The sequence below is a fragment of the Suncus etruscus genome, chromosome 4 (genome assembly GCF_024139225.1).
Source record: "Suncus etruscus isolate mSunEtr1 chromosome 4, mSunEtr1.pri.cur, whole genome shotgun sequence".
Taxonomy (NCBI): domain Eukaryota; kingdom Metazoa; phylum Chordata; class Mammalia; order Eulipotyphla; family Soricidae; genus Suncus; species Suncus etruscus.
In genome coordinates, this window is record NC_064851.1 from 107,125,718 (window position 1) to 107,140,505 (window position 14,788).

Genomic DNA, 14,788 nt, shown 5'->3' on the forward strand with positions numbered 1-14,788 from the left:
TAAAATACTTTTGATTTTATTCTGAACATCATGAAGAATCAACATACAGGGAATGAAATCCCACATTCCTTTGTGCACAATAATCCCTGATTAAGGTCAACCAAGCATGGTTCTAATTCTTCCCTAAAAAGAAAGTAACAAATGTCAAAACAAATCATATAACCAGGCAAATGAATTCTGCAAACAATGTGTCTTTTCCAAGCAAATAGAAAGTTGTGGCAGTAACATTTTTCTGGTTTTATTCAGCAACATTTTCTTTTTCCTCGGTGCATCTTCTTCTTCTTCTTTTTTTGTTTTTTGTTTTTGTTTTTTTTTTTGGGGGGGCACATCCGTTTGATACTCAGGAGTTACTCCTGGCTAAGTGCTCAGAAATTGCCCCTGGCTTGTGGGGACCATATGGGATGCCGGGGGATCGAACCACGGTCCTTCCTTGGCTAGCGCTTGCAAGGCAGACACCTTACCTCTAGCACCACCTCTCCGGCCCCCTCGGTGCATCTTCTAACTTCAAGTTCTAACCCAAACTTATGGCTCTTTGTAGAAAACCATAATCTGTTTATAGAAAATTAAATGCATTAAAATAATATCTTCCCCTTCAAACCTACCTATAGAGACACTATTTTAACTGCCTTTCCTTCAGGTTCAGAGAGAGATTCTATCTCTTCTTCCCTTAATGAAACTGAAGAACTGAAAGATATTTTGACTTCTGCTCTTGTCTTTTGTCCAGGCGACGAGTCTCTATTACCTTTTCTTCTCTAATATCCTCTATCTTGTCTCTCTCTAGGGTCCTTCATTTATGTACAGAAAACAAAAGAAAAGGTCAACTAAGTCCTTTTCATGCATAAAATCATTCCATAGTTATAAACCAATGGAAAAATATTTTTTCTGGCATGAACTATCTATCATTCTGCAAAATCTTTTGAGAAGTGGTAGACACTGGCTCTTAAACATATGATTCATGGCTCAACTTTCACTCGATAGTTTATTAACCATATCCAGCTCAATGACTTATTTTAGTACTAGTATAACCTATAAGGACTCCATTTTAATTATTAAAATTTTCTCATCTCAAACATCAATTCTTTTCTGAACTTCTCTGCTTTGTCTCAGAACTTCACAGTTTCCTGTGATTCTTCATTGGGCCTCCTAGTTTATCCTCTTGGCTACTTGGAGACCTCATTCCATTTTCCTCTCTGTTTCTTTTCGAAATTTCTGGAGCACCAACCTCTGATGATCCCCAGATCCACAAGATGACTCCTAACATTCTCCCTACTTCTCCCTCGAAATTTCCACCATGAGAAAGATGTCAAGGTAATATACTCCAGTTAGACTCAGAACATTGTTCCTAAGATTGGGATAATTCCTTTATTTTTGAATTTATTGATGACATACAATCTTCTTTGTTCTAAGCCAGACTATTATATATATATATATATATATATATATATATATATATATATATATATATATATATATATATACTTAATTTCTTTCCAAGACACATAGGCAGATAATTGTGAACCCTAACAGAATCCTGCTTTTACCCCTAAGGCTCCCAAGCTGTTTGGCTTCTCCATCACTGCTCTGACAACTCCATACATGTTCTAACCATCATTCTCTGAGGAAACTGCCAGAGCTTCATTGACTACTTTTCTTGCCACTCTCCAATAATTTTTACCTTACACAAAGGCATCAAAGTAATCATTCTAATTAAGTACTAATAAGCTTGGGCTTTTGAGTCAGCTTATCTGTCTAAACTTGAATCCTATCTTTGTTTTACTATATAACATTGTGCCTACCTTCATTGATGAAATATAATTTTGATAATAGTTATGGATATTAGGAACCAAGATCTAGAAAAATATAAAACAGAATCTGGAATATCAGTGACCACAAAAATTACAGAATATCCATATACTATGTGACAAAGAGAATCATCTGCTACCAAACACACAACAGTTGAATGAAGTTTATTACAGCTATACTGTTTCCAGAATCTATATCAAACCACAAATCTTCTCAACAGAAACATAAACTCTAGTTTTAGAATGGCGTTCCCCAGAATAAATGAAGGAAAACATTTAATGTAGAATATAGGACAATGTGTCATGTTATAAGTTAAGCATATTATTTTCTGAAACATTTGTGATCCATAAAAGTATCAAGAGACGTTAAACAAATAAACATCAAATCAGAACATATATAACCTATAAGTGGTTAGAATGAATGAACACAAGCCTTCTCCCTTTTCAAATCCACATTATTAGGTGTCAGAGATTCTAAAACTATTTTTAGAGCAGAAACAGAAATATTCATAAATCAATATTTATTAAGAAGCTTTATAAAAGGACAGATTATATTGTTCTCACTGAATTAATTATAATTGGGTAAAATAGTAAGGAATAAACCTGTGATATATTAATATGTAGGCATTGCTATACTTGAGAAATAATGGAAGATGGATTAATAGTGAGTGGAGCAGCAGATTATATACTACATATAAAAGCTTAACATTTAAGCTCCACATAATGTTATTGAGCTGAGAATGTCTTAAATATACATAGTGATGGAAAAAATCAAAAGTAGAAAATATAGAATTCAAGGTTTATAAATATAACTTCATTTACAAATTCAAATAATACCCATTAAAGTAGGGGAGAAGGCTTCTTAGAAATAGCAACAACAGAAAGGAGTAGTTGTGGGCCAGAGTGATAATGCAGGGTTTTGGGTGCATGTATTTGATGTAAATTTGATTCCAGGTAACACAACACAAGTTCCTTGAGTAACAGCATCTATAGCATTGAGGCCCCTGGAATCTCAGGGTCTGAGAAACTGCATCCTCGGAACCAGAACTGAGCAGTTAAATCAACTGCTCTTAATAGCAAAAAATCTCTGGGACAGTAACCTGGGATCAGGCTAAAAATGTGATATGTCATACTTGGAGCATCTTTGGCTACGATTGACTTTGGAACTACCTTAAGTGGTAAAAATAGAAGAAAATGCACTCTAATAATCTCTATAATGACATGCTTTATTTTTGGAAGGAAAAGTTAGGTTGCCTGAGAGAAAGCTCATTAAGATATTTAGGGAGGGGTATGCCTTACAGCACAAGATGACAGAGACAATTTCTCTAGATTTTGAACAAGTCTATATTTAAGGGAAGCTTTCAAAATAACACTGTGTGGACTGTAGGTAGGCAGGAAACATGCACACTCACATAAGAAGTGGTCATAGATAGTTAGCACTACCCTTCATGAACAACAGTGGGTTTTGCAACATTACACCCAGAACTTCCAAGCAGCAAGATCACTAAAACTAGGAAACTGCTTAATTAGTATAAGGTGACAAATACATCTAAAAATAAATATATGAACAACAAGGATCCCAAACACATCAATCAGGAATTTACAGCAACCCCTATGATGACTAATAACATGCCCAAACATATGTTTCTTCCCTTTTATAAAACAAAGTGTTTCCAAGGGTCTGAATTCCAACCCATCCTTATTATAAATAGCTGTTATTACTTTAAGAGCATGCTGACTTTGTACTTTCACATTTCACCTTAAAATTAAAAGTGTACTATTACACTTTACAGTTTGTGGCATTATTATATATTAGGAATGCAATAATAACATTATTATAATGAGAGTACTATAATAATCCTAACAAATAGTAGGGTTTGGGTAATTCAATAAGAAATTAATTCTAATTGCAATATATCACTATGTGGGGTCAGAGATAGTATTATGGTGATAGTAGGGTGATGGCCATGCACACAGCTGATGCTGGTTTGATCCCTGGGGCCCCTAAGGCCCCCACAAGTATGACCAGAATTAACCCCTGAGTTCAGAGCCAATACTAAGCCCTGAGCACTGCCAGGTACATAAAATAAAACGAAACAAAAACAATTGTAATATATTGATATTAACCAAGCTCAATACTTAAAAAAATGTATCAAATCAATATAATTAAGCAATAATATTGAGCATTTTAACCAATAAATACTTCATTAACATACAAAATAGAGTAAAATGTGCTGCTTCAATGAACATTTATATTAGAATATGAAAAGGCACAAGGGCAATGAAATAAATGCTCTGCCCCAAGGAGTTCCATTATCAAGACATTGATCTTCTGCACAGCCACCATTATTTTCAGAAGGGCACGTCTTGCCCTGCCCTGCCCAAGACTAGTTAAACTGGATTTGAAGAAGCAAATATATAAACAATGAGATACAAATTCAAGTTGCTCCTGGCACACAAATAATGAATGTTCCTTGAGATTGCTAGAATAGACAAGAATTGAATGCTAAACTGAAGTCTAGCATGAAGACAATGAGTCTATTCAATGGAATCACTGCCATGTTGGCAAACAATTGTCATTTCATGCATCTCCTAATTTTTTTTAACCTTCTTAAGGGATCAACACTGTGAAGTTGATGGTGGCCCAACAAAAGGGCAGACAACCAAGAGTTGTTCTAATGATTTACTTCTTTTTCCAGAAGCCTGTCCTGAGGCAGTCACGCATTAAGAGAGAGTCACAGATCTTTTCTGCTAGTATTCTTCATGGCTGTAACAATTAATATAGCAAACACACCCGGCTGAGTATGATCACCCGATACTAAGGCATGACCTTCCATGTTAAAACTTAAGGCACATTTGTGCAGTATTTCAATTAGTAAATTATAATCTGGGAATGGGTTGCATAAAGAACAACCTAGATTCTTTACTTCAACAATATCATCCAATTTTTCTCATTGTTTCTAAATAGCAAAGTAGAACATATATTTATTTGTGCCCAATTATCATAGTATTCCTTAAAGAATATATATTGTTCACATAATTACTAAAATCTCATCATTATTCTACTGGTGGTACATTAATGAATTGATGGTAATTGGTGCACATATAAAAGAATAGATAGGTTGCTATTTTCTATCCTGAATTTATTTTGTCTTTTTTTTCAATAGTATTCATATTACATTGTTATGGAAAGACTTTTAGTGGTTTGTTATAAATCTTTTAGAGGGTTTCTTGACACTGATGTTAGGAAACATAATTTTGTACAATCACTGAAAAAGTGACTTTGTAACACAGATTTATATATTCTCCAATATAGTCTAAGTGAATATAAAGAATTTGTTAGAGAAAATAATAGTTTTAGAGTAACATTCATGTTTTATGTAAAAAGTGAAGTGAAACAAAAATGGAATATGTTGGCAGTTGTCCAAGTCAGAAAAAAGGCATATATTTACTTACAAGAGTGCTAGAAGTCAAAAGAAGGAAATTCCATCTGTAGCCTGCAACCTGAAAAATGAACAAAAACAAAATCTAAGACTATAATTTCAGTCAGGCCATTTAAAGCAGAAAAGAACATGATTCTATGATTAAATAATAGCATTTCTAGATTTACCAAAGGTGAAAAGTAATAAAAAGCATTCTAACTCTTGCAGAGACTAAATTAGAGTATACCACAAATCCATATTTTTTACAATAAAGGTCCTATTTTACATACAAACTATTAATATGCTTGCAAGCATGCCAAGGAATACAATCTGATAATTAATACTCTAATAGACAATGAAACCATGCAACTGCATTCTCCATTAGCCTCAACAATAGGAAATCAATTGCATTAATAGGGAAAAATGATTTACTATGTCATGGTAATTTGCCAACAAGTTTGTACAAGTTATTGGATCCAGGTACAAGATCCAACGATCCGTAACCCCTCTAGAGCCACCAATGTTGCATTTGTAATGTGGGTGACAGTCACCAGGGTGTCACAGTTGATGTGAGCTCTGCTGTTCTGACACTCTACCCAGATGCTCCAATTTTGCTTCAATGATCAGAGCTGAAAGTTGAATGTCTCCAAGCCTGAGGAACAAGAGTTCTGGGAACAGCAGGATTGGAGGTTCAGTAAATCAGCTGCACCTGCTCTTTGCAATCTTAGAATTAGGGTGAGACTATCCTGGGAGTCTCAACTAGACACTCGTATGATACAGGGTAAAAATGGAATATGCCTAAATTCAGGCATTGCTCATACTCTTGCTTAATTGTCCTTCTTGTTCTTCCTTCTACCAGAAAGACTGTATGTTCAATAAACAGTGGTATAATAAAAGGGGGCCCATTCTCTGGAAGAATCAGTATTCTCAAATCAGGCCATGCTAAGAAAAAAATAGTTATTAGGCATTCAAGTGTATACCTGTGCTGACGTGTGTATAACATGAACATTGGGAGGTTGACCTACATAAAATAGTAGGTATAACATTGGGTTTTGTTCCACGCCTCGTTTCCTTTATCCACCAAAGTTCTTCGGAACACGCTGATAACACAAAGCACAAGCATAGCTCTTTCATCTGGGAAGAGTCGCCAACAATTCGATGCGTGGTAACATGGATTGCAGCTTTTGTGCAAGCTGCATGTCAAGATGCTTGACAGAGTTAAGTCATACAGTGGCAAAGTTAAATAACAGAAGGGAGCGACATGAAGAGGCAAAGAAAAGCTAGAAAATTCATGTTTTCAGCAGAGCTCTGTGAGGAGGAGGAGAGTCATTTGAGTGGGGAGACATAAGAACCCTCTACACTTAACAGAAACTGAAGAGAAATTGATTGGGAAAGAATAGGGGAATAATCACGGTGTTGAATAGCACATTCAATAATAAGCCTGATTCTTGGAGCGGCTGATTTGAGGGCGGAGTCAGTAATTCTGAGAGTGACACATGCCGTAATTTCCTCCAAAATAGAGATACTCCTTACTCCTCACTAGCAGCTTTTACCTGACATAGTTTCAGAAGCTGTGTGGAACCAAGAGGAACCAAGAGGAATGGACCAGTCACAGGGATATCGGAAAGGGATGCTATTTCTAGGGAAGGCAGAAGATGCTCCCAGATAGGACCCAACAACAGCATCATAATGGACGGCTGATCTGGGTATCTCTCTTTGGTGGAAGTGAGTTGGATATATATATATAGTTGCAAATATATTTTGAATGAGCAAACATTCCCATTCAGAAGTCCTCTGAGAAGAATCGAAGAAGTAGAAGAATTTGAAAGAGAGGACCATCAGAACTCTTAGGAAAATAACCCGGAAATGATGCTGATGTGAGGACAGATGTTGGCAAAGAGCAAGTTGCAAGTGAGTTTCAGTGATCTCACTTCAGTCCCAGCATCTTTGCTTTCATAGTGAAAGCAAACAGTGTTGTAGCCCAGCAGCACAGTGCCTGATGCAGGTGAAGGGAGGGTCCATGAGTCTTCCTGGAACCCCTGGGAGGTGGGATAGCAGGCAATACTCTGAGCTTTTTCAGCTACCATAGCACATCAGTTTCCCTGTAAATTGAGGCTGGGATTTTCACAACTTGAGCTTCTTATTCCTTATTACACTGCTCGAAACGTACTCTCACTGCTTTGGTTCCAAGCTTTCTATCTATAGAGGTTTTGCTCTTTAAAATGACTAGGAATACACTGTGATTTACAAAGTTGTTCACAGTTGAATTTCAGGCATACAAAACTTCAGAACCAAACCCAACACCCAAATCAGCTACCTTCCATCCAGTATTCCTGGCACCTTCTCACCTTCCATTCTTCCTCCTTGACAGATACATGTTGAAACTTGGTTGCTATAGTTTAGATCTAGTGTTTACAGCATTACTGGCTCTATAATGTAGATATATTGATATAACATACTCATGTGTCTGAAGGCTCTGCTCACTGCCTCTATTTCTTTCCCTACACCTAATTTCAATTCCCATCTCGATTTGCTCCTCTCTATGTCCATTTCTTACACATTCTCTAGGATCAAGACTGATCCTTATGATTTAGCTGATCTGCTTCTTCCAAATACGCCTTCACTCTTGTTGATAACCTCTAACATTTCTCAATAGAAAAAAGGTATACATATGTTCACCTATAGGGCCCCCATAATATTCCAAAGGAGACCTAATTGAAAATTAGAGGTGCCATAATATGGAGACTTGGGGCCAATTGGAAAAAATAAGAAAAATTGTTTTAGATTAGGTTTGGGTTACTAAGAAAGTAGGTTTCCTCTATTTGTGATTTTGTTTATTTTTGCTCCTTTACACTGGCACAAAATTTCTAGCCATTCCATACCTACATATAGTGACACCTCTCCTGACAAGTTGGCTAAATTGGAGAACAAGGAAGAGGAAACTGTGTGAGTGGGACACAGCATAGATTCTTCTTAACCATTTTATCCTGAGTTTAAAATGGCCTAAGATTGCATGTTAAATTGTATTATTTTAGAAGGCGGAACTTGGAAATTAGCCTGTCTATATTTTGATTCCCAAATTTTCTTGCCTAACCTTTTGGCATGTATGAATTAATTCAATGGGAACATTTGTGTGACAGAGAAAAGAGGACAATCTATCTGGGGTCTGTTATTTGTCTCCACTGCTTAGATTGCTTCCATTTTTTTTTTAAATTAACAGAACAGTGTCTGGCATCTGCCAAATATAACTCTGAAAACAGGAAGGTGACTAAAAAAGCAGGCATATGACTCAAAAACTAAATTCTTCTGGGGCAACTATCTTTCATTTTGATGGTAGAATGCACTTAGTAGCTTAGCTTCCTACATTAGTGGCCTAAAACCCTCTGCCTCAAATTTAATTTTAAGAGATTTTTTCCCCTTAAATTCCAATGTCTGAAGTAACCTCAATACTCCTAGTCTCTATGGCTCCTTATTCACCAGGGCCATGATGAAGCAGAAATTTCCCACTCCATAGTACTTCCAGTCCTTTCTTCCTTCTTTCTTCATTCAACTTTAGATGCAGTTGTGAATAAGTTATGGGTGTGAGAAAAAAAAAATAAAGAAGGGATTCGATTTAACAAGCCAGGCCACCAAAGGGTGTTTTCTTATTGTCTTAGACACATAGCCATAGCCTCTTGTGCTTTCTGTCATGAAATTAGAAATTAGACTTACCTATTTATGTGTATTTTTGGCCTCAGCCTTCCTTATTCTGCTGGCTAACAGTTAGTTCAGTGCTGCCCTGGATAGCACATTTCAGCTACCCCAGTGCAAACCTGTATCTTATCGTCCTTTGAACTATGAAAAATAAGAGCGCTAACGACAGAAAACTGACTTTGACTGGGCAGAACGCACCTTGAGACCATTAAGGAAAACCCTACCCTAGGCTATAGCCCAGGTCTCTTACAAAAATCAAGATTTCTTAGTACAGAGGCCCAATTCTGAGAACAGAGACTTTGGAACCATAACTTCCTAGACTTCGACTTAGGGAATGAGCAAAAACATGGAGCACATGATACAGAAAACTGAACACACCAACAATGTTGGAACAGTTCCTCTAGAACCTTAAAGACTCTATCCTAGGCCTTGTCCTAGGACCTGTGCAAATATCAAGATTGTTTGCTACAGTGCCTTATTTTCTCATCCACAACCGAGAGAAAAGATTCCTGACACCACAAACAAACAAACAAACAAACAAAAAACTTTGGGATATGGCAACGAGAAGGTATGGAACCAGTGGTTGTTCCCATGACAATATGCTTCAAGAGTGGAGAAACCCTGAATCTCTTAGGCCACAGGAATTTCCTTCCTTCCCCAATACTTACTGTGCCTATACAAAAAAAAAAAAAAAAAAAAAAGAAGGTGGGGTAACACCAAACCCTGCCACTGCACTACTTTTTCTGGTTTTGTTTTGTTTTATTTTTTGTTTGTTTTTTGATATTATTTTCCTTCTCTTTTTTCTTCCACTTTTTTCTTTCTTTTTCACTTTTGTGAATATTATTTGGTGATTTTTTTTTCTTTTTTAGTAGTTTATACCAAATTTTTCTTCTCTTTTCCTTAACCTTTTTATCTCCAACAGAATAGCATAACTTGAATCATTCAGCCTCATAAATTGAGGGGGGAAAAGAATGATACCAGGACCAGTCATATGTACATGTAGTGTAAATAAAAAAATGACCAGACTGGAACACCAAACAGAATAGATACCCAACCTATAACAAGCTGTAAGATGGAGACCAGTTGCACTAGGATTCTGGGGGGAAAAGGAGGGATATGTGGGAGACATGCTGGGAACAGGAGTGGAGGGAGGACAACATTGGTGGTGGGAATGCCCTTCATTCATTGTCACTATGTACCATAAATAATTCTGTGTAATGAACTTCAGTTACAGTTAAAAAAAGAACTGTACAAGCGAACAGGGTGAAAGAAATAAACTGTCAATAGATATCATCTTTAGGTGGAGTATTTCTGTATCCAAGAACAAAGGAGAAAATACAGTATTGGAAAATGAACAAAAGAAGGAGCCAGAGCAATAGTACAGCTGGGAGGCATTTGCTATTCATGTGGCTGACCCCTTTTCCATCCCCAGCAACCCACAGGTTCATTGAGTCCACCAGGAGTGATTCCTGAGCCAGAAAGTAACCCAAGCACCACCATGTGTGGCCCAAAAGAAAAAAAAAAGGACAAAAGAAAACTTTGGATAGATGAAGAAGATTGCAGAGACAAGGAAATAGTGATGAATTGTGAAAAGCAAGATTTGCTACAGTATAACTTCATTGAAAGTTCAACTGGAAACTTCCTTCTATGGAAAGGATTAACAGAATTAGGAGGTAAAGAATAGCTTAAAAGGAGCAGAAAGTAGGTGTAAACTTATGTCATTCTCTTCTAATAAGGTCCATTTTCTCAAAGCAATTTTTTAAATCTCAATGGTGGTGAGAGGGGAAATTGAATTTGATGGAGCCAGAGTGATAGCATAGCAGTAAGGAGTTTGCCTTGCACACTGCTGACCCAGGAAAGAACTGAGTTTGAACCCTAGTGTCCCATGTGGTCCCTTTATCCAAGAATGATTTCTGAGTGCAGAGCCAGAGTAAACCCCTAGTGCCTCTGGGTGTGTTTCAAAAACCAAAAAGCAAAAAATAAAATTGAATTTGATAGATCTGGGGTTAGGAAAAATGGAGAAGGAAGGTTTGCTTATGGTTGAACAATACAAACTAAAGGTAGAGGGGCCAGAGCAGTGGCACAAGTGGTAGGGTGTTTGTCTTGCACGTGCTGTCCTAGGATGGACCATGGTTCAGTTCCCTTGCGTCCCATATGGTCTCCCAAGCCAGGAGCGACTTCTGAGTGCATAGCCAGGAGTAACCCTGGTGTGTCACCAGTTGTGACCCAAAAAACAAAACAAACAAACAAAAAAAATTAAAGGTAGAGTGGCAAAAATAAGAAACCTGCCAGGACATTCTTTAGGTTAAAATCACCTGGTTCTTCTTGCAGAGATTGTGAATATAAAATAATAGGAAGGGTGGTTTGAAAAAGTAGATGCAGTGCTCACTTCGGCAGCACATATACTAAAATTGGAATGATACAGAGAAGATTAGCATGGCCCCTGCGCAAGGATGACACGCAAATCCATGAAGCGTTCCATATTAAAAAAAAAAAAAGAAAAGAAAAAGTAGATGCATACCCTAGGGTCTGGATGATAGTATCATGGATAAGGTGCTTGCCTTGCTGCTGCTGACCTTGGTTCAAACTTAGTACTCCATATTGTCCTTGAGACCACCAGTAGTGATGCCCAAGTGTAGAGCCAGGAAGGAGTAATCCTTGAAGAAGGCCAACTGTGGACCGAAAGCTAAAAATATTAGAGATTATGAAAGATGAATTTGTCCAGAATAAAATTACTTGAATCTTTGGAGTGGATATTATTAAATTTCCAAAGGGCTGGGGAAAGAACAAGATGGATCAAGCAATTGCCTTATATATAACCAATCCTGGTTTGATTCCTGAATTTCTTATGACTCACTGAATCTCTCCAAGAGTGATTTCTTGAGCACAAAGCCAGGAGTTAGACCTGAGAACAGATGAGTATAATCATGAAAACTAACAGCCAAAACAAGGAGAATATAAACTACATAAGTGACAACTGTGAAAATCCAAGCAGAAAGGGGGGCCTGAGAGATGCCCCACCCCCTTCTCTATCTAGTTTCCCTCAGTTCAGTTTTTATAGCAATGTAATAATCTTTTTGTTTTGTTTTGGATGTTGGGTTACATCTGGTGGTGCTATTGGGTTACTTGTGGCTCTATGCTCAGGAGTCACTCCTGGCAGTACATTCTGGACCATATGGGGCAATGCAGAATGTACTTAATTGGCTGCATGCAGGGAAAATGCCTTCCCTGCCCCCATGTCTTCACTCTGTTACCCTAGTAGCTCAATCTTAGGAGGTGAAATGTGGAGAAGAAAAATGGCACATGGGGAAATAACAGCATCATAGTAAATGCAAAACTATTTATATCTTGAGATATATTAATAAATATATCTATTTATATCTTGCAAAACTATGTATATCCCTTTCTCAATGGCTTCTCCCAGCATGGAACCAACATCGGCTCACTGAACTCTTTTCCTCATTGAAGGAGTTAAAAGATCACATGTGCAGCTTTTGTGGCCAACTGTGTAGATACAAAGAAGGTTTCTTGAGCCAGAGAAATGTGGGAATCATCGTTTGCCTTATTAGTATCCTTCCACATTTGACAAAACAAATTGAGCTCACACTGCATTCACGTCCCACAAGTCTATGTAGGATAATATCCAAAGATGAAAAAGAAAATAGGCCTAATGCCTTTCAGCTACTTGTTGGTAGGAAAAGTATTTTGTATTTCTTGTTTGCCTACTAAACTCTTCCTGTTACAACATGCTCTTGTTGAATTGGGGCTCATTTACTGCATTGGCTTGACTCAACAGGTGAAAGAACACATGTGTGTTTCAGGATAGAACAGCTGAATATCAGGCACTCTGATACTCTAGTAGGGAAGATATATACTTGTGTGCAGCTGGCCTCAGTTAGATCCTCAGCTTTCCATATGATCACCCAAACACCATCAAGAATAATCCCTAAGTGCGGAGCGTTGCTGAATGTGGTCCCCCAAGAAATGAACAAAAAGGTGTTGAATACCAGAAGACTGTACTTGTTCACATTTGGTAAACTGCTTCATCTAACTAGAAAGATGAGGTTATTAGAATATATGTTCATGTGTTTCACTCATTCTTTTAGAGAAATATTATATCACATATGAAAAGAATTCACAGAATTTATGGTTATGTTTGTGAGTTTTGATGTTCCTTTGAGTTGGAAGAAACAATCTAAAAATTAATTTTGACTTTGGACTGATTACTTGATCTGTACGCTTACTTATTTTTAAAAATCAGTATATGAGTGCTATACACATACCCTGAGAGGAGTTTTGTGAAGTTTATCAAGGTAATATTTATATATGTCTCTGAAATCCCTAGCTGAAAGATAAAATGTCATGTATTATTACTTGTCTAAAAATTAGACCTTTTGTAAGCCTTAATTATAATTTTAGATTCTCTTACATTAAGGAATGTGAATCAATCACACATAATGAGCAGTGACTATTTGCACATTATAAGTTCTGTAGGGCCAAGAACTCAGTCATTCACTTCTTTTATTTCTCTCAGGGCATAGAGCTCTTAGAATTGTCGCTGATGATGGTGGCACTATTATGAATACTCCTGGCAATATAATAAGAATGAAAAATACTACTTTTTCTGGGAATTATTAATGTAGGGAGTGGCATACATGATTTGCTAATAAGGTTCAAGATGTAGCACAGAATCAAGAAAATGTTAAACTCGATTACTTTCAGTGAAGACAAAATTTGAAACAGAAACACAGATTAAGGAATTGAAAAGTCATAGTTCTTGGGAATCAGTGAGCTCCCCAAGTATTAGAATTAATTATTAATCAATATATTTCTTGTTTGGGAAGAGTAGCTAGAGCAACCAGTGTTGCTCATGAGAACACACAATGCTCAAGACCTTGAGACTATTGCATACTTTGTGCCCTTTTTCTTTATTCCTTTTTATGTCCCTTTTTATGTCTTATTTCTTTCTCTTGCCCTTGATCTGTCTTTTCAGTCCTCTTATCAGTAACCCCACACATCTTGAAAATTTATTCTTTTTTTTGTTTGTTTGGGGGCCATACCCAGTGACTCTCAGATGTTACTTCTTTTTTTGGGGGGGGGATAAAAATATGGAACGCTTCATGAATTTGCGTGTCATCCTTGCGCAGGGGCCAAGCTAATCTTCTCTGTATCGTTCCAATTTTAGTATATGTGCTGCCGAAGCGAGCACAGATGTTACTTCTTTTTTTTTGGGGGGGGGCATACCCAGTGACTCTCAGATGTTACTTCTATCTCAGGAATCACCCTGATGATGCTCGGGTGGTCACATGGTGTGTGAGTGATGAAACCCAGGTAGAGCATGTGCAAGGTAAATACTCTACCCTCTTCATAAGTTCCTGGCCTCCAAGAATAGATCTTTTTGACAAGGAATGGAAACTTCAACTTTGGGAGATTATACCAAAAAATGTCAGATCATCAAGATACTCTCACCGCACTTGAGTTGTTAACAAAAGGGTCTTTGTGGGTGGAGCAATAGTATAATGACTTCTTTCAAGTGGTCAATCTGGGTTCAATCCTTGGCATCCTTTATGATCTCCTGAGTACCACCTAAATGTAATTGGCATTTGACATTCAGATTTTTACTTCCTTCTGATAGACCCTCAAAAGTGGGTCAGTTTGACTATATATGTTTATAGATAATTTTTCCTAGAAATTTTTTTTATTTTCTAGGAATTGCAATCAAAATTCCATTGTGTCCGAGTCCATTTATTTTCCTGCAACCAGAATGCAGGGTAGAAATTTTCTCCTACAACCTCATCAACTCTCATGATCTCTTTTACTTAGTACCAAGAAAAAAAAATTCTAACAAGTGTGAGGTTGTATAATGGGATT

At 37.1% G+C, this 14,788-nt stretch overlaps 2 non-coding genes across 2 annotated transcripts; one reads left to right on the forward strand and one right to left on the reverse strand.

Moving 5' to 3' along the window:
• The first annotated feature begins 11,298 nt into the window (after nt 1-11,298).
• On the forward strand, nt 11,299-11,405 carry LOC126008401 (U6 spliceosomal RNA). The gene has a single exon (XR_007495734.1). It is a non-coding gene; the product is annotated as a U6 spliceosomal RNA (small nuclear RNA).
• Nucleotides 11,406-14,019: 2,614 nt separating this feature from the next.
• LOC126008304 (U6 spliceosomal RNA) lies at nt 14,020-14,126 on the reverse strand. Its single transcript, XR_007495641.1, has one exon. It is a non-coding gene; the product is annotated as a U6 spliceosomal RNA (small nuclear RNA).
• Between the last annotated feature and the right edge of the window lie 662 nt (nt 14,127-14,788).